This window comes from Python bivittatus, unplaced genomic scaffold, assembly GCF_059951505.1.
Source record: "Python bivittatus isolate LINGU-HERP-01145 unplaced genomic scaffold, Pbiv_v1 ctg000700_np1212, whole genome shotgun sequence".
Lineage (NCBI taxonomy): Eukaryota > Metazoa > Chordata > Lepidosauria > Squamata > Pythonidae > Python > Python bivittatus.
In genome coordinates, this window is record NW_028277098.1 from 76,920,170 (window position 1) to 76,946,782 (window position 26,613).

The 26,613-nt window shown below is 38.4% G+C and overlaps 1 protein-coding gene across 2 annotated transcripts in view; it reads right to left on the reverse strand.

Moving 5' to 3' along the window:
* LOC103054262 (disks large-associated protein 4) overlaps positions 1-26,613 on the reverse strand; it is a 62,353-nt gene that overhangs the window by 20,810 nt on the left and 14,930 nt on the right. The gene's annotated exons all lie outside the window — the stretch shown is intronic.

Below are 26,613 nucleotides of genomic sequence, written 5' to 3' on the forward strand. Positions count from 1 at the left end.
AGGAATTCATTGAAGCATATAATTTGATCAAAGGTGCCTAAACTTTTCTATACAGCTGTTGGCTACTTTCTTTTGTTGCATGCAATATTTAGGTTTCAAGCATCTTTTTGGCTACAGCTCTTTTCAAAAAATAGCATTTCAGAAGTTGGCATGTTCTATGAGTAACTATCAATTGATTCCAGACAAGTATTTGTTTCCTCTTATCTTGGCCAATACCCAATGGCTTGCTGACTGTCAGCCAAAATTCTTCATTTTTTCATGTTTTTTTTAAGGTATACTTTTTGGCAGGATCCCATATTAATAAATCAACACAAGAGCCAAGAACTAGTTTTCATACGTCTCTTACTTCTTTCCTTTTTCCCCCTAAGCCTTATTCTTCAAACACTATAGCTTATATTTTTAGGGTTTTAATTTCTTAAAGAATTTTATTGTATCAGGTTTTTTTAAAATGATTTTTATTGTAGCACAGAACAACAGTTATGGTGAAAGATCTGTTTGTTGAAAGGATAATAATGCTGACACTTTGGAGTCCAAAGTGCCAGCATGTGCATTTATGAACTTTTAACATATTTACTAAGAAAACTTGGACTGAAATCGAATACATTTCTCAGTTGCTTGCTATCTGAAAAGGAAGATAAATGTACATGTTCTGATACAAGATGGAAGAGTTGTGTAAGGGGCCAGAAGTATCTTAAACCAGCTTGAATAAACTGACCATTATTACTCAATTCTATCCAGTATGATAAAGCTTCCTGTCTGTAATGGGCAATTTTTAACCCCAACTGTAAGTAGAAAGCTTGGGTTAAAAAACCCACACAAGTTCCAATATTCCACCTTCATTGGACACTGCTACTATTATGATCCACAATAATTGTTTCTGCACTTTCATTCTTTTAAAAAATCAGAACTTTATATTAAGAATCTTACACATCCAGAAGATATACCTACAAGAGAAATTGATCTTGCTATAACTGCATACAGGAGTTATCAGAAAAAATAGACTAGTTTTGAAGTGTTGATACATTTGTACTCAGCACTGGAAAGAGAAAATCTAGAGTAGTTTGTAAATTTAGGGCTAATTGCTAGAGTGCAAAGAAGGACAGATTCAAGCTGGAACAGTTTAAAAAACAACAGATAATTAAGGGTATAGATTAAGAGCCAAGTCATTTATAGTAGTGAACACAACACATATGGAAAAATCACAAGTTTAATATAAGTAAAAGTAACTTTTACATCTGTCAAGGGCTAATTCACTTATCTTTGTTAAGAGCAGCCAATGACTTACTGTTTAATCATGCTCACTTTGGCAGCATATCTACTATTTATTTAATCAAACCCAGCTGAGAGTGAGAGTCTACTCCATCCAAAATAAACACTGATGTAATATGACTCCTGATTTACACTTTACACTTGAAAGTTATTCCATTTGCATGTTACCAGATTTCCAGATATGTTTCCAATATTGCTATATTTAATGGATTGCACACTTAAAAAGAAGTAAAAAAGGGAAACTGGGAAGTAGTGGACACAAGAACTAAGTACCTACTGAGAAAGCTTTGTTTAGAATAATTTTAAAGTATTAGGATTGTTGACCAATGAACACACTTTGGATTTTGAGAGTATATTTTAGGTGTCCTGATAAAATGGCTTCTGTGGTAGATATGGCCAATAATAAAATATCCATTTACTGGAAGACAAACAGCTGAGGTGGAATCTTACCACTCCTTCCAGCCTCTCACATTGGTCTCCAATATTTTGGTTTACTTGTATCTTTCAAGGCAGGTGTTAAGGTGTTGGATTAGGCTGGGGAGACCCAGGTTCGTGTCCCTCCTATGGAACTCAATTGGTGACTTTGGGCCTGTCATTTTCTCTATGTTCAACCAAGTTCACAGGGTTCTTACTAGGCTGTAAAGATAAAATGAAGGGTGATTCCATATACACCATCTTGAGTTCCTTAAGGAAAAGTTGTAAAAAATAAAAGTGTAGCCCAGAAGCATCCTTGCAAATTAAGATAATATTTGAGGGTGGCACTTCGTTTTTCATCATACAGGTACTAGCTTCCCATGTAAAATAAAATCAGTAGGGTATGGAGGCTGGTGGGTATCACTTGATTCTATGAAATGAGTCTTGCATAATCAGGTATGTTTATCAGGTTAGGTGTAGTTCTCAATCATATCCATGTTTAAGCATGCCAAACCCATTCACCTTTCATCCTGAACGATCACAATGCTTTCATACAATGTTTTCCTATTTCATCCTTTAAAATTAATATAACATATACTCTAAAGCACACTGTTCCAAGAATTTCAAACAATGACAAGTATAAATCATTTATCTCAATGATCACACAAAGGCAGAGTTTATACATCATGCAGCTTAGCCATAATATGGTTTGAGGGTTTTTGCTTATGTAAACCTAGCCAACTGTGGCTTATTCACCAACTATGATTAAGCAAACCATAGCTTATAAGTAATATCTGAAGCTTAGTCAGATAATGTTATTACATTTTCTTCTTTATATCCTTACTGGTTAAGCTATGAACCTAATCACAACTATTAGGCAATAAATTCAATCACCATTTACCTCTGATTGTTAAATGTGTTATCAATATACAGGTAGTCCTTGCTTAATGACCATTTGTTTAGCAACTGTTTGAAGTTATGGCGCTAAAAAGTGACTTATGACCAGTGCCCAAAGTTACGACCATCACATTGCCCCCACAGTCATGTGATTGTGATCTAGGCGCTTGGCAACCAGCTCGCACTTATGACGGTTGCAGTGTCCCAGGGTCACATGATCGCCATTTGCGACCTTCCCAGCCAGCTACTGGCAAGCAAAATCAATGGGGAACTGATGATTCACTTAACAACTGTGGTGATTCACTTAATGACTGGTGCAAAAAAGGTCATAAAATTGGATCTAGTCACGTGATGATTCGCTTAACTGCATTGCTTAGTGACCTAAATTCCGCTCTCAATTGTAGTTGTTAAGCAAGGACTACTTGTACCTCCTGGATAAAATATAGGTCTGCCAGTGATAAATTGCTCCTTTCCTAAATTTTCTTGGTACAAAATAAAGAATATAATGCGCAGATTATTTAAAAACAAAAAAAAGACAATTAAAATAGGTTACATGGCAGTTCACATGGGTAAATATTCATTTTTCTTTAGGGAGGTGAATGATATTCTTCATGCTGAATGGACATGATCTCAGGGGATCCAAGTATTTATTTATGTGAACCACACAATAGTCCCACACCATACCTGGTGATTCCTGCTATTTTCCAGTGATCTTAGGGATTCCTTTCTGTGCTTGCTGTTTTTAAGCATATGCAATTATTTGAAGTACAATAATTCACATTAAAGAGAACTGCAACTATGGGCAACTACTATAGGCAAGGATATGGAGCCATAATTCATTCTTGCTAATCCATATTTTAATCCAAAATCTCCTATTTTTATCACAAGTATAGTTACTGTTGTTTCACATGTAATTTGCCAACATGGAATACACAGCCAGCTTCTCATTTAAATAATGCAATAAAGTTAGTGAAAACACTTTGAAATTATGTTAATCTTTCTGGCCCCAACAGAGAGTTTTCTTGGCAACAGTTCAGAAGCAGTTTCCCACTGCCTTATACTGGAACGTTTTTTTGACTTCCTGGTCTAGCCTACAGGTCTGGTACAGACTCAAAAGATATTGGAGCCTTAAGTGTAAAATTGATCAAAGTGAATGTAGATGATTCTATATGACTCAACAACGATTTCTGAAATCTATTTCAGAAGGCATGAATGAGGCTCAGTTTAGATTTCAAGAAGTCTTCCCATGGTAATCTCTTAAAATAATGCTTTACTGATCACTAAGACCAAAGAAATGAATGTAATTTTCTAAATTTAGATGGTGCAGACAGTTGATTCTACTTCAGATGAAACCTACAATTCCCAGCTAAGCAAAGTGTCTGCCTGAGTCTCTAATTACTTGCCATTACCAATACTAAGAACTGATTCAAATTCTTCTTGATCATCTTTGATTATCTGTAATCTGCAAGATTTTTTAATGGGCCAGAAGGAAGTCCTTGTTTCCCAAACTAGATAAGAAAGATGTAGGAGTGGTAGAGTTTGATCCATGGCAAAGCTAAGGAAAAAGCCCCTAACCCTGTTTGTTTATGATGCTTCAGTCTTAAAAGGAGGAACTCTAATTAGTACATAGCACAAGATATTTCTATTTCCCATCAGAAACTGAAGCAGCTTCAGGAAGAGTGAGAACAGAAATTACATACCAACACATTTCTGTGAGGAGCTACACATAAGAAACATGGGTTGGACCTAAAGATCTAGAAAGCAAAGTTTAACTTACTGGAATTATATTCTCCCTAATATACATCATTTCCCAAGCTCTCAGCTTCACAGCTCATATTTAGGAAGAAGGGATACAGGGGTACAGAATGAAATTGGTGAACAATTCCTCTGAAATAATCTCTAGATCCAACAAAATGGATCCAACAAAATATAGAGCCTCCATAACCTCAAACAGTAGCAGCATCACAGTTCTAGGTCTTGCCTTTTCACCTCACCATTTATTTAGAGGCCACCTTTTACAATAAAATTCTCCCAATATTAACAGTACATGTCAAACCATTAAAATAAAGTTAAAGCAATAAAAAAGTTAACAATTAAACAGAAGAACAGTAATCAAGGAGTTATAGATTCAAATATTTTCTCAAGCCTCTCTTTCTTCTCAGAACACAGGCTTTTCCTGGGAATGCCCATAATAATTACATCACATATTTAGTGATGTTGGTACTGTTTGAGGGTATGGAGGCTCTATATCCATTTTGTGTTACAAGAAAGGGCTCTGCAGCACAAGATTTATTTCTGTAGAAATTTATTTCTGTAGAAATAGCATTAACCACAAAGAGGGAAAATGAATATAGAGAAAGTGGATTAGTAGCATGTTTTACTAGGACTAATGAATTCCAAGTTTAAATTTCCACTCAGATATAGGCATGAACCTCCCTTAACATATGACCGTGGCCTGTTATCTGTCAGCTAACCTACTTTACAGGGTGTATATGAGGATAAAGGAGAGTGGGAAAACCATGAACCTGAAAGAACAGCATGCATGCATGCATGCATGCATGTGTGTATGTGTGTGTGTGTGTGTGTGTATATATACACACACACACACACATACACACACACACACATACATACACACACACACACACACAGACATACATACACACACACACACACAACCTTTCTAGACCAAGTTAATCCAAGCGAAAGAATAAAATATAAAAATTAAATAAAGTATCTGGTAAAGAGGATGAGACCTATAAAACCTTATATAAAATAAATGGGTTAGTGTTTAAAGTGCAACAAAACAGTTGTAATTGTAGAAAACAAGTTTAAAAAGTAAGCCCTCAGAATTATAAATTAATCAGTAACCAAATTGCACTTGTTAGTCACCTCTCCATCAAGGGAGCAATTCAATGACACTTTCATCAAAGATCACTGTATCAATAATTTACAAATTGGTTTATGATTTCTTCCTTCCCTGATACCAAAAGATAGTAGGAACAAAAAGAAAAAAAGGGTGGGGGGGGAGGAAGGACATCATGTACTCTGTTTTTTTACTTGTTGGTTAAAAAAAAAAATTGAAATGTTTCAGTGGTAAGGGACATTAACTACATTATTTGTTATCCTTTAAACTGCAAGCAAAAGAACACAAATCTCTTTCTCCATCACTAGTTACATATACCAGTGATTATTTAATTCATACACCAGTGAACTGGCTTTGTCCCAACTATGATTCACCCTAAGCACAGGATCAGAGCAGCTTTTTTGGATGCTTTGAGAGAAAAGCTGCTGGACGGGCTGAAACAGTTACCTGGAAGCTATAAACTGTCACTCAGTGATCTTGTCTAATCAGCTCTAAGAAAAGTCATTTAAGTTAACCGGTTCTATAGAAGTAATGCATATTCTATAGCCACTTCCCACCTTGCTACATTCTGCAAGCTAGTCTGAAAATTCTGCAACTTGTGTACAATTGTACAAATTAATAAAGACTATGCAATTACATTTTCTATCTTCAACTCACTGCTTTCTCAATTTTTTAACTGCTTTTAAATTTTGTTCTATGTTTGTGAAAATTTTAAAATATAATTCTGCCCTGATAACAGGAAGCTAAAGATACGTTGAAGCCTAACTCATAAAGCTCAGTTCTTACATATTTTTATTTCCTGCTTTTAACACAATTAGCAAAGAACCTTCAATCCCGTATTTGTGCAAAATATTCTGTAATTCAAGCCTATTCACTTTATCATATGCTTTTTCTAAATCAACAAATGTACAATAAACTTTCTCACAGTCACACATTTTCAATTACACTGGCTTTCAATGTAGTCTCTAAATTAAATATTTTATTTATTTATATAATTTATATAGCTACCCGTCTCATATATGTGAATCCAAGTTTAAAAAAAAGAGGTAAGCATACATAATTGGGGTAAAACTGGGTTTTCATTGCACTTGTAGCTTACTGGCCAAAAAGGACTAGCATTGTCATTGCCATTAGCAAGGAATCCAGCACAGATACTACTAAGGTACTAAGTTAGTAGCCTATTCAATACCTTCTCCTGATAAAAAAAAGTGTTAAATAATAGCATAGCTAATCCAGCTTTTATAGAAATTGACTAGGTTTACATACCACTCTAAGCCATAATGTGATGTGTTCAGTCTTCATTTAGCATATAGTATGAACTTGGCCAATATGACATATTCAGTAGGGCTATGTGGTGAGTCAAAAGCAAAGCAATAATCTGATTCAGAAACCACATAAGTGTACATGTAGTACCTATCAGGAACTACTTAAAGGAAATTTGTCTTTTCTTAGATGCACATGGCTGCCTTCTAAAACTGATACATAATCCCAGGAAAAGTTATATTTAGTTTAAGGTGTTCCTGATGGGTGGCACATAGACACACAGACTCTTTGTCCTTAGGATCCAGATATCTGCATAGCCCTAACAGTTATTAACCCATAACTAAAAAAAGAAAAAAAAGAAAAATGCTTACCATAACATGTGAACCAAGTCACAGTCTAGTTGGAAGCATCATCAGAATAGCTTAAAGAACATAAAGCTATGGAGATCACAGCAAAAGTGGGGGGTCTGTCCACATATTACTTGCTATTCAGGAATTATAAGCTTTGGGAATGCTGGGATCTTTTTTTCACCATTGGAAGAAAAGATGAAAGGGAATTCACTTGTTATGAATCAATCTGAGCATGGTATTTCTTTAATCACCTAATAAACTCCTCCTCTTTTTCAGTTCTTCTGATCTCCTTGATGTATTCCAGTGGGAGCAAATCAGCCACACAAGTAGAACATACTGCATTTGTTATTTCTTGTTCTCAATAGGAGATGTGGCTGAGAGCTAAGATTGTAATTTGAAAAATGTGTTATAAAGCTGGGACAGATACTAGAACCCATCAACAACCTCATGTGCTTTATCTGCTTCTAAGTTGCATTGGGGAGAACTAAGCTGAAATGTGTCAATGCTTTCTACAAAGAAACAAAACTAGCATGTCAAGCGAGAAGCTTTTCCCAAACTTATCTATTTGCAGTGTGCAGGACATTTTTATATTTTATTAACCAAGGCAGCTTATATGAGGATCCTCTTTCATTTTATCCCAACAACCATCATGCAAGGAAGGCTGGGCAGAGAGACAGTGACTAGACCAAAGTTACCAATAAGTTTCCATGGCTAAGGATGGATTTCAAATGATGTCTTCCCAGTCCTAATCCAATACCAAACTCTACATAATACTGGAAATTCCCACCTGCTTTCTAAAGAACTTAGGAAACATAGCCCCTTGAGGCTTCCAACTGCAATTTATGTCTTAACAGATAATTCAACAAAGTGCACACATTATTCTAGAAAATTAAGATCAAACATAAATATTTAGGAATTGGTTAATCTTGCCTATGGCAACACTTACAGGAGCGCTTCAGACAACCATAAGCATCGTCCAAACTTCTGATTAGTATTGTATTAGCACAGTGTGTGGCAACGTAGGAGATTTCAGATGCTAGTTTCTGTGCAGTACAAGTCTTCATTTACTATATTAAAGCTGCAGCATCATGTAGTCACCTGAGAGAAATCCACTGGAGCTTACATCTCAGTACGCACATACAGACATGTACAGCATAAAGACATAAAGTGGCTTTCTAAACAATGTGTGTATTGGCAGCGTTATACTTTTCTGAGACTACAGCAAAGAAATGAAATTAATGAGACTGTCACTTTTCTTGCAGATTGCTACATTCTATTTCTATTTGGAGAAAATGGTAGTTTTTTTCAATATCCAGCACACAGAGAAAAATTGTAGAGCTTCTCCAGAGTCATTTCACAGGTCTGAAAAAATGTACTACAGGCTGAAATACAGGCTGCCAAATGCACCTAATAAATGTTTATGGAATAACAATGATCACCTTTACAAAATTAAGTCCTCTAAGTATTGTAGAGGGTTGGATCCAGAGCAGCATTTAGTGGAGTTCTGCTTAGCTGAATAAGTTAATCTTTGAGATTCTACCTTTGTAGCCTCCAATAAACCTGCTCAGGCAGTAGAAGGTATCTCCAAAGCAAAATTATTGGGGGAGAGAAAAAGAAAAGGTTTATACTTGTATGCTACCCAGAGTCACAAATTATGAGTTGGGTAATTGTATAAATCCTTTAACTAAATAAATATTGCAAAGTCTGCTTTAAATATTTCAGTAATACCCTGCAGTTATGCCTCTTAATGAAATTTGTTAGTTGGAAAAGGTGCTCCCAAACTGTTGGTTTTTTGTTTGTTTTGCCACCATTAGACTAACATGGGTCCTCTCCTACAATGTCTCCAATTAAGACATCTTGCCTTAATAGAACTGTTAACACAGCTTAGGTCCTCTGGAAATCTTTCCCAGCCTGGGCCTCTCTAGTTTTCTTCACTTTAGCTCCCCAAATTCCTCAGCTAGCATGATTAGTGCTGAGAGTTTGGGAAACTGGAATTCACACACATGGAGGATAATCAGTTTGAAAAAAAAAATGGTCTATGTTTTAGCATGTTACAAGGACCCACCCAAATGTGGTACATTCATAACTAAGCAAACCTTGACTTAGCATGATCTGCATATCAGTTGCTGAGTTAATATTAATAGCTTTCTTTACAGCAACAGATTTTTCCTAATTTGAGACTTGCAGATGGCAAGAAGCCAGGAACACTATTAAACAATGGAATGTTTTGAAGCAATAGACCCTTGTTGTTTTACAGAAGACAGACCACATGTTCAGCCCTGCTTCCCATCCCATCCATATAAATACACTGAATGCTTTGTACGCAGTAGAGAAATATCCAGCAAGAAATATACAAATCACACATGCCAAACAGATTGGCAATGACACTTTATAAAGCAATACTCATTTGGATGAAAAAGAAAAAAAACACCAACCCACAAATGACTGATTGTGTGAACATCTCCCTGTTCTCCCTGTTTATTTAAATCATGATTATCCTGTATCCCTCTCCATAATCAGCACAGGATACTTGAAATTATACATACACCACCAAATATTTCGGTTAGTAATATATACTGGGTAATAGTATAAGAAAGGAATTTATTTTCTTGAGCGTTCATAACATAATAGGAGGTTGCACATTCATCTGGCCAAAGAGGAGGACCAGGTAAAAAGATTTTTTTCCAAGAATTCCCATGACTTTAACTACCTTTCAAAATCAAGCAGCACCAAACCAATCACATCTTTACAGCCTTGCACCTATTTCGTCCTTAAGAAAGTTATTTGCTTACAGGCTTTAGACAGGAGAGTTTATAGCAGTCAGAATTAATCTGTGTACATGCTTTGCTGATCAAGAATGTTTAATACCACAGCAACAACTTTAGAGATCTACAACACACATTACTATATAGCTGCAGCTGTTTTTGAAAAAGTGACACTAAACAGTCAAAGGCTGATAGCAAGAGAAAGCTAACAAATGTTTCTACTGCCTCGGTCAATTTAAGGAATCCAGTTAAGTAGGAAATTGAACAGAAAGGCCATTTCCTCAGTGCAAAATTCCTGAGACAATTCTGTTCCTGCTTTTTTCATTTCAAAGGCCTTTCAGAATCTCCCCACGCCCCCTTTCTGGGATAATGGGATTTGACTTGGCCATTATGAATTTGGACTCTACTTTTTGAATTCCCAACCTTGATTTTCCAGTGAAAAACCCTTAAAGCTTGCTAGAATTGTTAATCCAGTTTTTTTTCTTTGAGAAATGAGAAGGAGGTATGTATGCTATCCATCTTCACCATTTTCCACTGCCAAGCACAAACTAATTTGACAAGATGAAAGTCATCCCAAACTTCTTTACAGAGGAGCGCACCAATACTTCTTGAAGCTCCATCTGAGAAGCAGCACAGAACTTGTTACACACTGCTTTAAAGCTGACACACCTTGTTCCTTCATGTTTAAATTTTAAGTAGGTTAACTCCTTCTCTTCCTTTAGAATAGCTTTTCCCAACTTCACACTCTCCAGATGTGTTTGGACTAACCATTTGTTCATAACAACTGGGAATACTAAGAAATATAGTAGTAGCACATTCAGAGGGCACCCACTTACAGGAGTCTATCTATAGGTTGGAATGCTCAGGAGAAAGTATTTCTGCAATGTTCTGAGTTTAACAGATATTCTTTAAAAATAATGTATTTTCCCCTAATGGGGCTTTTAAAAAAATGGTACACACACCAAGATGTCTGTTCCAGAGCTACTAAAGTTCTCTAGCATTCCAAACAGACACATTGTTGAACAAGCTGTTCATTTAACCAAAATCAAAATAACCCCTAAAATTAAAACCACCAAGAAAAAACAAAAACAGGCAAACTAATAAGGGGGGGGGGATGTCTGGTTTGATACTTGGTGAAATACAGAAACAATATTCAAACTATAGTGTCATAAGGCCTTGACAACTGTACTGAAGCTCACCTGATTTGAGAATATATTGGAGTCAGACACTAGTGGCAGGAAAGAAAAGTCTACAAAACTTGAGCCATGTAAACAGGTATCCTGGTATCTCCAAGGAGACCATTAGTTACCACAATAACATAATAATGAGGCTCCAGTGAACAGCTGTGATGTTTCCTAAAAAACGGAGGGGGAGGGGAAGATAGATGTTTGCTTTTTGGCTCTCAGCTTATCAGAAGCTAGAAGCCTCCCCTTCAAAAAATAAAAATAAAAAACAAGTATCAACATTCATATTTCATGCACCATTTCCACCACTGAGGAAAATGTAGTTACCAAGTAAAATATAGATGTTTCTTCATTTCTTTGGGACAAGGAGCAGCTTAGCTGATTCCCAAAGGCTGTGTGTAAGGCCTGATGCCAAATGCCTTCCCTGTGGGATGACATGCTATGGCACATTCACTGCGGTTGGTAAAAAATGCCTATTTCTGCCAACAGTTGCTCCTCCATGGCAAGCAGTCCACCATGCCCTAATTGAAGACTTTAAAATGCTACTTACGTTCTGAATGACAGGGCACACATCCAGATGTTCCCCACAATATGACATGGGCTGAACAACTTTTTCTGGCCAAGGGTTGCAGTTTATTAATTTATTGGAAGCCTCCAAGGGTCACAGGAGGCACATCTGGCAAAGCAGATGATGGTGGTGGAAATGTGGCTGAAGATACCTTCCCCTCTCCTTGAGTGCTTGGGAGGAGACAGGAGTGCAAGCTAAGTCTATTAAACTTCTCAGAGGCTTAACACCTATTTTGCCTCATTTCAGAGCAAAAGAAGTTGAAAAATGGATATTTTGCTGCCAAATTGCAGCAGCGCAATTTCAGAGGACTATAGGCATGCATGTGTTACTAAACAGAGGATGCATAGGACCTGTGGGTTGCTGACCTCTCCCTTAGAATCAGCTCCTAATGGCACAGTTATACCACATTAATCTTTAATATCCCATTCTAATTAGTTGTTCTCCAGCATAATTCATGGAACACTGTTGTAGAATTTTTCATCTGAACATTCCATTAGCACTTTAGACTGAATGGTTTGAACAAAGTATATGCTACAATTTGCTGTAGTACTCACAGAACATCAATGTTCTAAAATAAACTCAAATTTAACTTTAAGCTGAACACATTTCCAAAGAAGCATAGGAATACTAACAACTCTTCTTGGGTTTATGTCTTTCTTGTTCACACCAGAAAAGGGCTTGTAAAATGCAAGCCAAATTAAATTGCATTGCAGCTTACATACATACATTTAAAAATGTGATTTGGACCATGCAGGAGCAAGGCTATAGCACTTGTCTATAACTCTTTAAAGCAGCTCTGTCTTTTTCTATGGTCATGTGACAGCTGCAGATTCTAGAAAAAGATGTGACTGCTCTAAAGAGCTGCAGACAGCTGCTACATTTGCACAGCCCTACCTTAAAAATGCTTTGGTATACTTACTGAATACATGTAGTGAAATTAATGGATAATTGTTGAAGAAATATAATTCTAATATAGGATTGTTCAGAAGAGACAATGAAAGCTGCAACTGGAGTGAATACAAGACACTGCCCAACTGAACACACGCCTTGGCATGTGGTAGACACAATGACTTGTGGAAGTTGAGAGAAAATAACAAGCACCTTCTGGAAAATGACTGAAAATCATGTGCAGCTGTACAGAAACATAAGTTACCTGGAGCTCAAAAGACTGAAGAAACCATTTGTTTTAGGCTAATTAAGATTTAAAACAGAGTATGGATATATTGGAAAGGGGGAAAGTAAAGATTCCCTCAAGCTGAGCTCAGTTTTTGGTGACTACTTGGACACATTAGCATACAGTTGTAGCTGGGAGTTGAAAAGATGGTTCAAGAGATTTCTCCTATAACAGCTACAGCTACAACTGTATGCTAATATCTAAGCCAGCCAAATGGCTGGTACATTCCAAGAAATATAAACTGGGTTCCAGATGGCTGTTGCTTAGCAGCATCCCAGATACTTAGTTGCTTAGGGAACAGGTTCCTTGCATTCTCATTAGACAGCTGCCTGCTGGAATTGCCATTCCTGTTTAGGAAGATTTCTCGTTACCTACAACTAAGGCAATAGGTTTAGCCAGAACAAGTTATGGAATAATATTGTAGCTGCAGCAAACTAACAAGAGGATTGCGGTGTTCCTTCCAACCACAAAATGAATTTAAATCCCAGAGCGGGGTATGTTCTATTTCATCTCACAGAGAAAACAGAATGAATTTTCACAATCATATTTAATTCCTATACAAGCAAGAATAAGACTATGTTCACTTGTAACAATGCATTACAAAACTGAATTATGTTGTACCAGTAACATACCTGACTGTAGTTATGAGCGCTACTGGCCAAGCTGATGGTTATGTTGAATATGTAGCTTGCAGCTGGCCCCTTTAACTCTCAAGTAAAGTTTGTAAATTGGAAGCACCATAAGTGAGAAAGGACATTTAACCTTATCCCAACTGCTTGCTTGTCAAACTTTACTACTTCTTGACAGCAACTAGTAAACCTGATCTTGAAAAGCTAAGCAAGTTCGGACCTGGTTAGTACTTGGATGAGAGATTACAGGGAGATGCCAGGACTATAGACAAGACTGGGATTTTTTTTTTAAATCATAATGACAAAGCAATGTCAAATCACTTCTGCACCGTCAAACAGAAAACTACATGGATGAAAGCGTGAATTTAACATATTAACACAACATGAAGTTAGCAGGAGTCAAACACAAATTGATGAAGGGTTGTTTTTACATGTAGCAGTTCAACTATTCTCTATTAGCTATTTTTTTGTTTTTGTTTTAAGTCTCACATGTGGGGAGAGTTGGAAAAGAAACTGCTGTGGGAACTTCTTCAAACTTTTCATTCTTGCACACTGTGGCCTTTGTTCGAATCATGGTTTTATACTCTTAGAAGCAACAAAGTCAGCTGCATACTATATTTGTATCACTACATGTAGTTTGAACTGAGAGAGTATCAGTATTAAGAAGCCAAGGAACATAGAAACAGAACATTCTCAGAAGCATTTGGCAACCAACTTTGTCATACTGTATTAATAAGTAATATTTTCATTGATCTTTCAGTACTATATAACTATGAGGCTGCTGAAATGCTCAATGGAATGCAACAGTGTTAACAAAAACACCTGAATCTTACAATTCCAGATTGGTTCCCTAATTCATGTGAATCTTGTAGAAAGATTACATGCTGATTGTCCTTCAATAACATGGTTATAGCCATGCTTTTTTGAGACTAAAAGCATAACATATTGTTTGTAAGGTAGTTGAAGTCCCAAATATAGCTTAACAATTCAGAATAACATTCAGTAATTCTAAGGACGAGGTACTCTCCAGAATTCCCTCTGGTGAACAGTTTAACACACAGAAAGCACAGGATTATTTTTTCACTATTAACAGGCTTTTCCTGCATAAAAGGGGTCACAAGTCAAAGTGACAGGCACCTTTTGATTTGCAACAATACATTTCAGAATTGAGTTTCAAGTTTCTGAGTCTCTTTGTCATCCTAAGGTATAGAAATTACTGCTTGAGTACTTCTATGTAATGTACATAACAAATAGTATGGGACCAGAATTTTGGAAGAACCATATGGAGACACAAAAGGAAAAGCACTGGTTTGATTCTGATGTCATCATTGGCTTTTTTACCAAATGAAGCCTTTAAAAAATAGGCTACTTACTTATTCTCAAATCCTATTTGCAGTTACATGGAAACAAGAACTCAGTGGCTGAATTCCCACATTACTCCAGGCAATAATGAGGCTCATTATATTTTGGCTTAGCATGAACCAAACATCACTGTTCAGCTATGGTTTATTCAATAATTATAGTTAAATAAACCAAAGCTTAGTGCAATGTGTTCACCATGCGAATAGGACCTTATTCTGATTTGATTAAACATACACGAGCATATTGTTGATTTATTCGGTTCACTCTCAGGCACTTCACCTTGCTTCTGTTCAGAAAAACAAGAAGCCTGAAAAAAATATCTCTGTGTTGCAGACTAAAGACAAGTAGGCTAGAAAGCCAGCTTCTAACATGTGCATGTAACATGAGAAGCCAGGTGCAGGTAAGCTACTGTATGCATATTCCCCCAACCCCATTCTGAAAATTCAGCGGCAAGCTAATTTGGAGAAGCATTTTTTTTTTTTTTTTTTGCAAAAGATGCACAGTGGATATATAATGTTTCTCTAAGGCTAATATACCTTTAACCAGATTGGTGTTCTCTAGATGCACCAGTAATTAAAAGTATTGCATTTTAGTGACTTAAGTGGGATTCTTTCTTTTCAGGATTCTTTACAATTATTTATGGACATATGCTTCCTCTTCCCTATAGCAAATACTGATGTAACATAGCAGTGCCCAATTTATGTTGGATTGGGTGATGTGTTATAACTGACAGAACTTGTGATCTATAAATGTCCTTCACAAAAAAGTGCAAGGAGAAGTATTTCCTATATTGAAGGGGACAGTGTTCTTTTCAGAGTACAATACTTGTGAATAACATTTAGTAAACTTTACTATCTTACTCCCTCCTTCTCCAACCTCACATCCCATTGGACATTCTGCAGGAGATTACTGGAGTTGCAGTCCAACAAATTTGCAGAAAACAATTGGAGAAGGTAGCCTACTGGATTCCGAACCAGGTACTGTTTGTCAAACTTGGCTTTCTTTCTAGATCTTAAACAATATGGAAAACTATTGTTACATGGAGTGACATATAGCAATGATTCACTTTATTCTACAAGCCAGTTGTATGGAGGCATCATTTCCACATGATCTCCTTCTAGAAAGACATAACGTGCTATGTCCAAATTCATCCTGAAAATACTGGTGCTCAGGGAATAGACAAGAGGAGTGGTATCTGCATTTTCCCCACTACACAGCACACACACTACCACTGGCAAACAATTAAGATAAGGAAAGGGATCACAAGAAAAACATTGAGACCCATTAACACATTTGTTGTTCTATCTTTTGTTGTTTTTTAAAAGGAATGAGCAATATCAATTTGTTATTTGTACCAATAATCTCTTTTACCCTATGTGAAGCAATGCAATTTATTATTTCTTTAAATATTCAGCCATGTTATACAAATCAGGCTGCAGGGTTTTCCCATGTTAGACTGGAATAACCAGAAAAAAAAGCAATGTTCACATCAAAATAAAATTGCTATGACTTACAAGCACATCACCTGCTAGACTGTTACCAAGGTATTTTCATAACCAAATACCAGCCAAACCCAAGTTTTGTTTGCTACTGCTAAGACAGCAGCACTTTGTAGGTATAGGTGGAATCAACCACCCCACAGACTTTCACTGAGAATGCATGATAGTTGAAACGATACAGAATGTAAAACACAATAGTATCTCATTTCAGTGGGGAGAGATGGAAAGGAATATCAAATGGCAACTTTTTTATTTGGCACAGAATCTTTCATATATAATTATAAGCACAGATGTTTACGTATTGGCCCAAGGACCTAGTTCTTACTAGACACCTGCACAGACACTGGAAAGCCAGCTATTCAGAGAACTCTTTGAGAGGTTACCCTAATCCCATGAGCTACGTATCATTAAAAAGTATCATGGGCTACAGAATCTACTACATGTGGATTGGAAGAGTTAGATCAGCATTCCCCATTCCGGTGTATAAGACCAAGTCCTAGTATCCTTTGCTGTAGCACTGGCCATGTTGACTAGGGATTCTGGTAGCTGAAACCCAACACATCTGGAGACACCAAATTGGGAAACACTAGATTAGATACACAGCAGGACTCTCTCAGAAATACACTAAACTACAGCTCTAATAAAATCCATAATATTACCTTCCAGCTCTGTAGAAGATAAATGCATTAATAAACCATGGCTAGAATACTTTCATACAACTTTACTCTTCTAAATTTCCTCAAGATTGAAGAATTGCATAAGCAACTATTTTTTTACTATTCATTTCATCCTTTAAGACACGTGGCAAGTCAAGTCACATTACTGTTGATGATCTCACCACTTTACACAGGTTTTGGCAGAGAGTCCAATTCATCATGTGAGCAAACATAATGATTACAGATTCCAAAATACTAGTACATACTGGATTACTAAAAGAAAATAAATTGAAAGTGTTTTTACTGCACTTGCTGCCCTTTAAGAAGTGAAGAAAGGAAACTGCTACTTTTCTGTATGGCGGCCAAAGTCAATCATGTATCAAATGCTGCTACTGAAACGCAGCCTAACAGACACTAATGTAACTCACAATAAACATTTGTTAGCAGAGTGTCAATAAAATCAGCAATAGCATTTTAAAAAGAGTCAACTGGTTTTACATATGCATTTAAAAATTAGAAAATGGTAATAGCTCTCAAAATGCAGGGATCTCCATCTAGTACAAATCCCGGAAGCCATGACTTCATAAATGCTTCAACTCAGAACAATGCCAAATTCAGTTCAATTTAAGGTGCAGAATACACCTGCCAGAGATTTATATTTGAACTTCATTCCTTCTTCTGAAAGAGCAATTCATAGCTCTTTAGGTAAACTCCTAATATTAATGATTTTATTCTTTCTCTTTTTTATTTTTTTCTACTTTTTTTGGGGGGTGTATGTGTCAACCACTGGAACATTTTACAAGCAGAAAAGCAGGACAGATATTAAATAATATTATCTTCAATTCTGCACTGTCCAGCACTACAGGGATCAAAAAATGAGTAAAAGTCTATTTGCAGGATCAAGCTCTCCCTGTCCTTCTCTGTCAGTGACATCACAAATTGTTTCTACGGTAACTACTGCCACTGTTAAAAGGCCTGAATTAGTCAAAGAGGTGATCAGTTAGACAGCAATAGAACTGGCTTTATAGGCACACAAAGACTTTGCCACCAACAGGACTAAGAAGGCAAATGAGAAAGAAAGTACAATTTAATAAGCTCAATAATCTCAGTGTAATGAGTTTCAACAATACCAGCTACATTTAGATTTACCTAAAATATACAGGAAGGTCTTGACTTATGACCATTCATTTAACAACTATTCAAAGTTACAACAGCACTGAAAAAAATGACTTACAACCAGTTCTCACACTTATGACTGTCGTAGAGTCCCCATGGTCATGTGATCAAAATTCGGGCATTTGGCAACTGGCATGTATTTATGACAGTTGCAGCATCCTGGGCTCACATGATCACTATCTGCAACCTTCCCAGGGGGCTTCTGACAAGCAAAGCGAATGGGGGAAGCTGGATTCGCTTAACAACCATGTGATTTGCTTAATGACCACAGCAAAAAAGGTCATAAAATCAGGTGTGACTCATGACCACATTGTTTAGTGATGGAAGTTCTGGTTCCAATTGCGGTCGTAAGTCGAGGACTACCTGTACTGCTTTTATAATGGAAATGGAAATTTAGCCATTAGCAACTTAAGAGTTTAGGCACATATATATACATACAACACACACCAGTTGTAAGTCACTTTTTAAAGTGCTTTTGTAACTTTAGATGGTCGCTGAATGAACGGTCAGAAGTTGAGGGCTATCTGTAGTGCAGGGAATGGTATTCCCTGTGACACTCTATGGAAGCAAAAGTTGGCCTTTGAAGAAGCAGGATAGGAAGAATACTGATGGTTTTGAACAATGATGTTGTAGAAGACTCCTGAGAATACCATTGATAGCCAAGAAAACAAAACAAATGGATCACTTGAACAAATCAACCCAGAGTTCTCACTCAAGGCACAAATGACCAGGTTCAAACTACCCTACTTCGGACACATTATGCAAAGACCTGGCTCTCTGGAGACGGCTCTAACACTGGGAAAAGTGGAAGAAAAAAGAAGAGAATGATGAGTAGAAAGCTGGATGAATTCAGTTCCAGTGGTAATAAGTGCAGCACTGGAAGACCATGGAGTAAAATCTATCTACATGGTCACTGAGAATCGACAATGACTTGATGGCACATAATCAGTCATAATCAAATCCAGAACTACATTTCATACAAGCAATAATCAGGATGTGAAGCTCATAGGGTGGAGTAGCAACCTGAAAGCTTCAGTGTAGCTTTGAGCAAGAAAAAGCTTCATATGATACTGACTGCAAAAAATAAATACCACAAGCAATCACTTGAGTTCTTGCAACTCAAACTGCCAAGGAGTTTAGCCCACCTGACAGGAGATGACTTGCTTGCTTCAGTTCAGGTTGTCTGAAGAGCTAAAGCTTTCTGTAACTTTCAGGAAATCCTTGGGGATGGCAAATCTATCATCCGCTATTTTTTTTTGCTGAAAGTTGGTAAGCAAGTTAGTTGACTTAAAATACACAGCAGACTATTTTCAGCAGCATCAAACCTAACTGAAAACATCTGCAGGAAAAAGGTTATGGTTACAATAAATTCCAGAGCGAACAGTGCTTCTCTACATGCAAAATGCTTCTAAGTTATAGTCTATAAACTCAGAGATAATACCTTATAGTACAAAAAGTGACACAGTGGGGAGCAGTTCAGGTATATATAAAAATGACAAAAAGCAAAGAGAAGAACTCACATACAGTCTTAATTACGCTTGTTTATTCAATCCAGTGACAAAAGAGAGTGTTTCTATATCCCTATAGTATTTCATCTTATTCATGAGCAATGCACATACACTTAATCAACAGCAAATCAGACAAAAACAGAGCACAAGAAAGCTGTTTCTATATCTGCAATTTTGAGAAGCCACTTAAAAGCAGTCATCAGTTTGAACACAGCCTAATTCTGTCTTTGCTTTCTATCATTTCTCAAAGCTTGGTTTAATAAGGTATGAAACACCACTATATGTGTGGCAATATAATGACTTTCTTATAAAGAACAGGTTTGTAAGACCTGCCAGCATTAAGGCTGGGAAAATGAGGTTCTGTAGTCAAGATTACTCACTAAATATTTTAAGAATGGGACAACATGATAACCCGTTAACAGCTCTAAGTTAACTTAAGCTTCATCACGTCATCCATTATGCAGTACACTAAGATACAATTCCTGTAACTCAGTCTCCAATATATGTAACTGAGGTAATCATATATTGCTTCTATTTACCTATTTTCCCTTCCTTCTCCCCAGTACTCAGTTTTTAGACTGCTATGTTGGTTTGTTACTTTCAATTATGGTCCTTGTATACCCTGAATTGCCATACACTCTAATGGGACTGTACAAAAATAACTGGAGTGCAGTTCTATGCATGCTTATCAGGAAATAGAGTTTAATACTTCATGCTTGTATCTGACAAACCACATAGCAAAGGAACTTAATATAATAAATATAATATACACTAACATATATTTAGTCCGTAATTAACATTGCTGTAAGAGATGGGTGTGGCTGGGTCCTCACACTGCAGTAAGCATGATTTACTAAATAAATTACAAGCTGTCTTTCATGAAACTAGTTAAGCCAAAATCACGCAATGACTTAGAGTGATGCAGGATACAGAAGAATTTAATGTAAAAAACAAACCCAGATAAGATATAAATTAGAAGCAACAAGATGAAAAGCTACTTGAATGTCAAATTGACAGGATTATCTGAAACCATAAATGGGCACACAGAGCTAAATGATACATAAAACAGTGCCTTTTAATCTCTAAGTTTATCTACATCTAGACTGTAGTTTCACGTGCTAATGTGAAACCCACAGTGTAGCAGTTAATGGATGGATCGCACCGGAGAGGCCCAAGTTCAAGTCCACCTCAGCCACAGACGCTCACTTAGTCCCATTTTAAAGCACTGCTGTTGTGCTGGGAGGTCCAGGTAGCCCCCCTTGAGCTCCTGAAGGAAAGGCAGGATATAAATCTAATGAATAAATAAAACATATAAGCAAAACAGAAGCTTAGCAAGATATCATTAACTTGTATAAGACAAAGTTTTCTCCAAATTGTCTCAGCATGGTAAAGAATGACAGGATGGAGAAACAGCTCAGAACAACATACAAACAACCATGTAAGCGGGTCAGCCACAATGTCCTCAACTCATAGAGCAGGTCATTAGTCCCAACTGGATGAAGCAGGAAACTAAGTTGCCCAAGTGACAGAAATAAGACTGAAATTATCATGCTCAATTCTGTTTTACTTTCAGTTTTGCCAAGGCCATAACTCTTCAATTCAAACTTTCTCTACTGTGTCTAACTTCATTTATGCTAGAACAAACAGTACACTCAAATGATAATTATATACCAAGAGAGCAACATCACCAATCAATCAACAACATATTCTCTACAAAACATTAAAATCCTGAACCTTAAGATCTTCGCTGCTGTCTAGGGGCAGTAAACCTTTACTCTGTACTGCCATCTAGGGGCCGTCCCGATAGAATAACCCGACGAACATGGCAAACTGGGAAAGCATCGTCTTTCCCTCGGGGCGTGAAGGCATTTACAGTTGAAAACAACATCCCAATTTAGTAATAAAAGCCTTACAAAGTCACCCCTTGCGATGCGTATGGCATCCATCTCCAGCTCATAAAGAGAAGAGTCGTTCACTTAAATTTCACTTGACAGTTTCGCTTAAATCGCCCCAACTTCAGTCACACCTCAATTCGATGCTACGAATCCCAAAGTCCTCGAACCAAGGCGAGGCGGAAGAGAAAAAGGCAAGGTAGAAGACCTCCGCGACTATGGTCCCCTCTATCTTACGGCTACTTTTAAGGGCATCAAAGAGACAACCACTTCGGCCCAGAAAGGCTGCGTCTGCTCCCCGGCTACCCTGGGAAGCCTGCTGTACTCACAAGTCACAGCCACGCGGTCTGCTTGCCTGCTGTTCGCCCTCGTACGAGGTAAGCTCAGAACGGGATCCGGCTGAACCGCTTGAGAGAGAGAGAGAGAACCAGCCAGCCGGCGAAGGGGTGGAGAGAGGAGGCAGGGCGGGCACCGCCAGAGGCTCGGGGGAAACTTTCGTCCTCCCAGCTGGAACCCAGTTGACTCACAAGCGCTGCCTCACCCCTGGGAGGGCGAGGAAGGCGTTGGCACCCAGAGCCGCATGCTCACAGCCCTTTTTCCTCCTCCACACGCGCTGGGGCCGCCGCCGCGAGGAATTCCCACACTCAGCCGGCGCTTTGCTCTGCTCTACCCCGCCTCCTCTGCAACACCTCGCCGGGGCAGAAGCGTGTCCCGGGCGAAAGTCACTTTCCCCCACGCTGAACGAGCGAAACACTCCCACATCACAAACTTTCGTCGGCGAGGCAGGAAGCCAGGTTCCCTCCGCGGCAGCGAGAAGGGGCGTAACGCTGCCCTGGCTGCTTTGCGGCCTGCTGAAAATTCCTTCTCTCTCCCCCTCGAAGTCGAGTTAGTTTGCTCCTAAAAAGAGCTTGGCCTCCTTTTGAAGCGGATGCGAGGCTATTCCAATCTCGGAACAGTCAGCATACGCAACGCTTCCCACTCCCCGTATTTGCTTTCTCCTTCCCTCGCTAAGGCACTCATGGGGCAATTTCTCTGGCCGCAATGGACTAGTTCTTGGCCATGGTCGCATAACAGGTTTACTCCTACTTTACCCAACTCCGTTTCCTGAGTTCGCAGGTCCCCCTGAACTATCAATATGATCGCTCAGTTGTGATTTAAGGTATCTTGTGATACAGCTACTGTGGTAACTGCTGGGATTTTGAAGAATGTTGAGCCTGAAGGGGTGGTAGGTCCTCCAAGATGCCCCTTTTCTTTGTTGGACCTCATCAACACCCACAGCACAAAAAGATGGAAAAAGTGGAGGAAGAGTGAAATGCAGAACTTAATCTTTCCTGGAGGGAAGGTGGGGTATAAGTATCTCTTAATAATAAAATGGCCTGCCTTATGCAGGTAGCCAACACTATGTTGACTACTTGCTTGGAAAAAGTCTCTGCAAGCATTAAAAGCCTAGGGTTAACAGATCCTTGGAAATCACTGTTTATCTCACTTCACTGATTGCTGTTTTTTTTTATTTTTACAGATTCCTCCCACATCTAGATATTTATGTTCACAAACTTCCCTGCTTACCATTTGAATTAATTCTTTTCATCCTATCACACTGAGAACCCTGTGTAGCACTTTGAATTTAATGTTCAAAAGGTGCTTTAGAGCATGCAGGAGCGTGAATGTAGCACCTGTCTGCAACCTCTCACAATGCAATGCCTTTTTCCAGAATCACATGAAAAGTGTAGTTGCTTTAGGATATTACAAACCAGTGTTATATTTGTGCTCCTGGGCATTCTGAAGCACCTTTTGGAGATGAACTCTGAAGTGTTGCACAGACCTATTCTTTGCAACTTTGATTGTACTCCAGACTGGCATAAGCATGCATGAATGAAGAATGGATTACGTCTTCATTTTTGATAGCGTTCTGAGCAGCTCTCCTTGCTCTAAAGCCTGGTTCATAAATGTTAAGTTATAGTTTCACTTGTTGCATACATCACAATTGGCCAGGCTCATACAAATGCCAAAGCAAAATCAAGCCACATCAGTGAGGGGGCCCAAGTTTGCTGATGATACCAAACTGTTCAGGTTAGAAAATTTAAAAAAAACTTGTGAAGGTGGATCTCGCTAGAGGGAGTGAATAGGCCTCAAACCAGCATTTCAATGTAATCAGGTGATAGTAACATCACCAAAACAATCCAAACCAACCAACCTTCCTGTATTTGTTAATAGGGCATGAAGATGGCATGTGATGCGATCTTGATGTTATAGTGGACAGTAGGGCTGTGCAGCACATCAGATTCCATCTCCAAAAGGCACCTCCCAGTGTGAATGTAGCTTCTGCAACACCTGAATGCATCTGCCTCTTTTCCCAGGAATGTGTGGCTGTCCCTTGCCGCTACCAAGTGAGCCCAGGAAAAGACAAGTCTGCAGACAGATGTTACATGTATGTCTTTACATGCTCAGAAGTACCTTTTTTGGAATCAAATGTGAAGCACACCCAGCACTAGTGGAGAGCTCAGTGTAACCACCAATCCAATATCCAGCTGTTGTTAAAAAATAAAAAGGGGGGGGGAATAGGGAGATTCCATTCTTGGAATTATTAAGAAGAAAACTGAAAATAAAACTGCCAATACAGATGTATAAATCTATGGTGAGACCTGACTGGGTGTATTAGAATACAGTTCTGCTGTTCTGGTCAAAACACTTCATAAACTATATAGTACAACCTGGAAAAGGTTAAAATAAAAATCACAGTCAAAAGATTACAGTGACTGGGATTTTTAAACTTGGAGCAAAAGCAGGTAAGGAAACCATATAAAGCTCTATAAAATCATACACAACATGGAAAACATGGATCAATATTTCCCAACAGTGGGGTCAAATGCCTGCAGTAGTTCTTATGCAGTGATTTTGACCCATTCGAGTGGGCTGCGGGTGCCCACCCAGATTTGGGTTAGAAGTGAGTGGCCTGCCAGCATGGAGCGTATTCCAAATGCAGGAGGTTCAGGAACAAGAAAAGGAAGAGGTTTTTCACACAATACAGTGTTAACTCTGAAATTTGCTACTATCAATTGTGGTAACAGACAACAATTTAGATTGTCTTAAAAGAGTCCTGGGCAAATTCACACAGGTCAGACTATCAGTATATAACAATCAAGACCATTAGCCCCTGTCTCCAGACTCAGCATACTTAAAAAGCAGCTTAAAGGATCAAGAGAGGAAGGAGAGGGTTCTCCATCCAGGTCTGGGGTTTCTTGATGGATTTGATTAGATACTGGGTGACCCAGAATGCTGGACTAGATGGCTAGCCCTGCCCTAGCAGGGTTGTTCTTACTGAGGCTTTGCGCTGCAGCTGAACCCAGGCCAGGTTTAACTACTGGTGGGTTGTGGGGATTTTAGATTTGAATAAAGTGGATAATGCATGATCAGTATATAAAGATAGATGTTACCATTTCCATTCAAATAGTAATGAATTGCACTGCCACCTCCACCCAACGCCGGAGTATCAGCATCTTTTGGCAATTTTAATTTTGTTCTATAGAATGTATATCCTCTAAGGTGGCCAAGAAATTCAGATACTTCAACTTTGTAGCACATTATACCTTCACAACATTAAACAGATTTGCTTGGAGTAAAAGAAGAGACTTTAAGTCAGAATTTTGGACCCAAATTCAATATTATTCATTTGAATATCATCACAAGATAATATTTACAATATTGCTGAAGGATTCAAACCACTTAGTAGTTTCAGTTGATCAGGAAAATAACTAATCAACATTTTGAGTTCTCATTGTTAAAGCTTTTGGAGAATAGCTTTATAGCTGCTACATTCTTGTTCAAGTATATCAAAACCCACCCTACAGTGGGGCAAAAAAGTATTTAGTCAGCCACCAATTGTGCAAGTTCTCCCACTTAAAAAGATGAGAGAGGCCTGTAATTTTCATCATAGGTATACCTCAACTATGAGAGACAAAATGGGGAAAAAAATCCAGAAAATCACATTGTCTGATTTTTAAAGAATTTATTTGCAAATCATGGTGGAAAATAAGTATTTGGTCAATATCAAAAGTTCATCTCAATACTTTGTTATATATCCTTTGTTGGCAATGACAGAGGTCAAACGTTTTCTGTAAGTCTTCACAAGGTTTTCACATACTGTTGCTGGTATTTTGGCCCATTCCTCCATGCAGATCTCCTCTAGAGCAGTGATGTTTTGGGGCTGTCACTGGGCAACACGGACTTTCAACTCCCTCCAAAGGTTTTCCATGGGGTTGAGATCTGGAGACTGGCTAGGCCACTCCAGGACCTTGAAATGCTTCTTACAAAGCCACTCCTTCGTTGCCCGGGTGGTGTGTTTGGGATCATTGTCATGCTGAAAGACCCAGCCACATTTCATCTTCAATGCCCTTGCTGATGGAAGGAGGTGTTCACTCAAAATCTCACGATACATGGCCCCATTCATTCTTTCCTTTACACGGATCAGTCGTCCTAGTCCCTTTGCAGAAAAACAGCCCCAAAGCATGATGTTTCCACCCCCATGCTTCACAGTAGGTATGGTGTTCTTTGGATGCAACTCAGCATTCTCTCTCCTCCAAACATGACGAGTTGAGTTTAGACCAAAACGTTCTACTTTGGTTTCATCTGACCATATGACATTCTCCCAATCCTCTTCTGGATCATCCAAATGCTCTCTAGCAAACTTCAGACGGGCCCGGACATGTACTGGCTTAAGCAGGGGGACACATCTGGCACTGCACGATTTGAGTCCCTGGCAACGTAGTGTGTTACTGATGGTAGCCTTTGTTACTTTGGTCCCAGCTCTCTGCAGGTCATTCACTAGGTCCCCCCGTGTGGTTCTGGGATTTTTGCTCACCATTCTTGTGATCAGTTTGACCCCACAGGGTGAGATCTTGCGTGGAGCCCCAGATCAAGGGAGATTATCAGTGGTCTTGTATGCCTTCCATTTTCTAATTATTGCTCCTACAGTTGAATTCTTCACACCAAGCTGGTTGCCTATTGCAGATTCAGTCTTCCCAGCCTGCTGCAGGTCTACAATTTTGTTTCTGGTGTCCTTCAACAGCTCTTTGGTCTTGGCCATAGTGGAGTTTGGAGTGTGACTGTTTGAGGTTGTGGACAGGTGTCTTTTATACTGATAA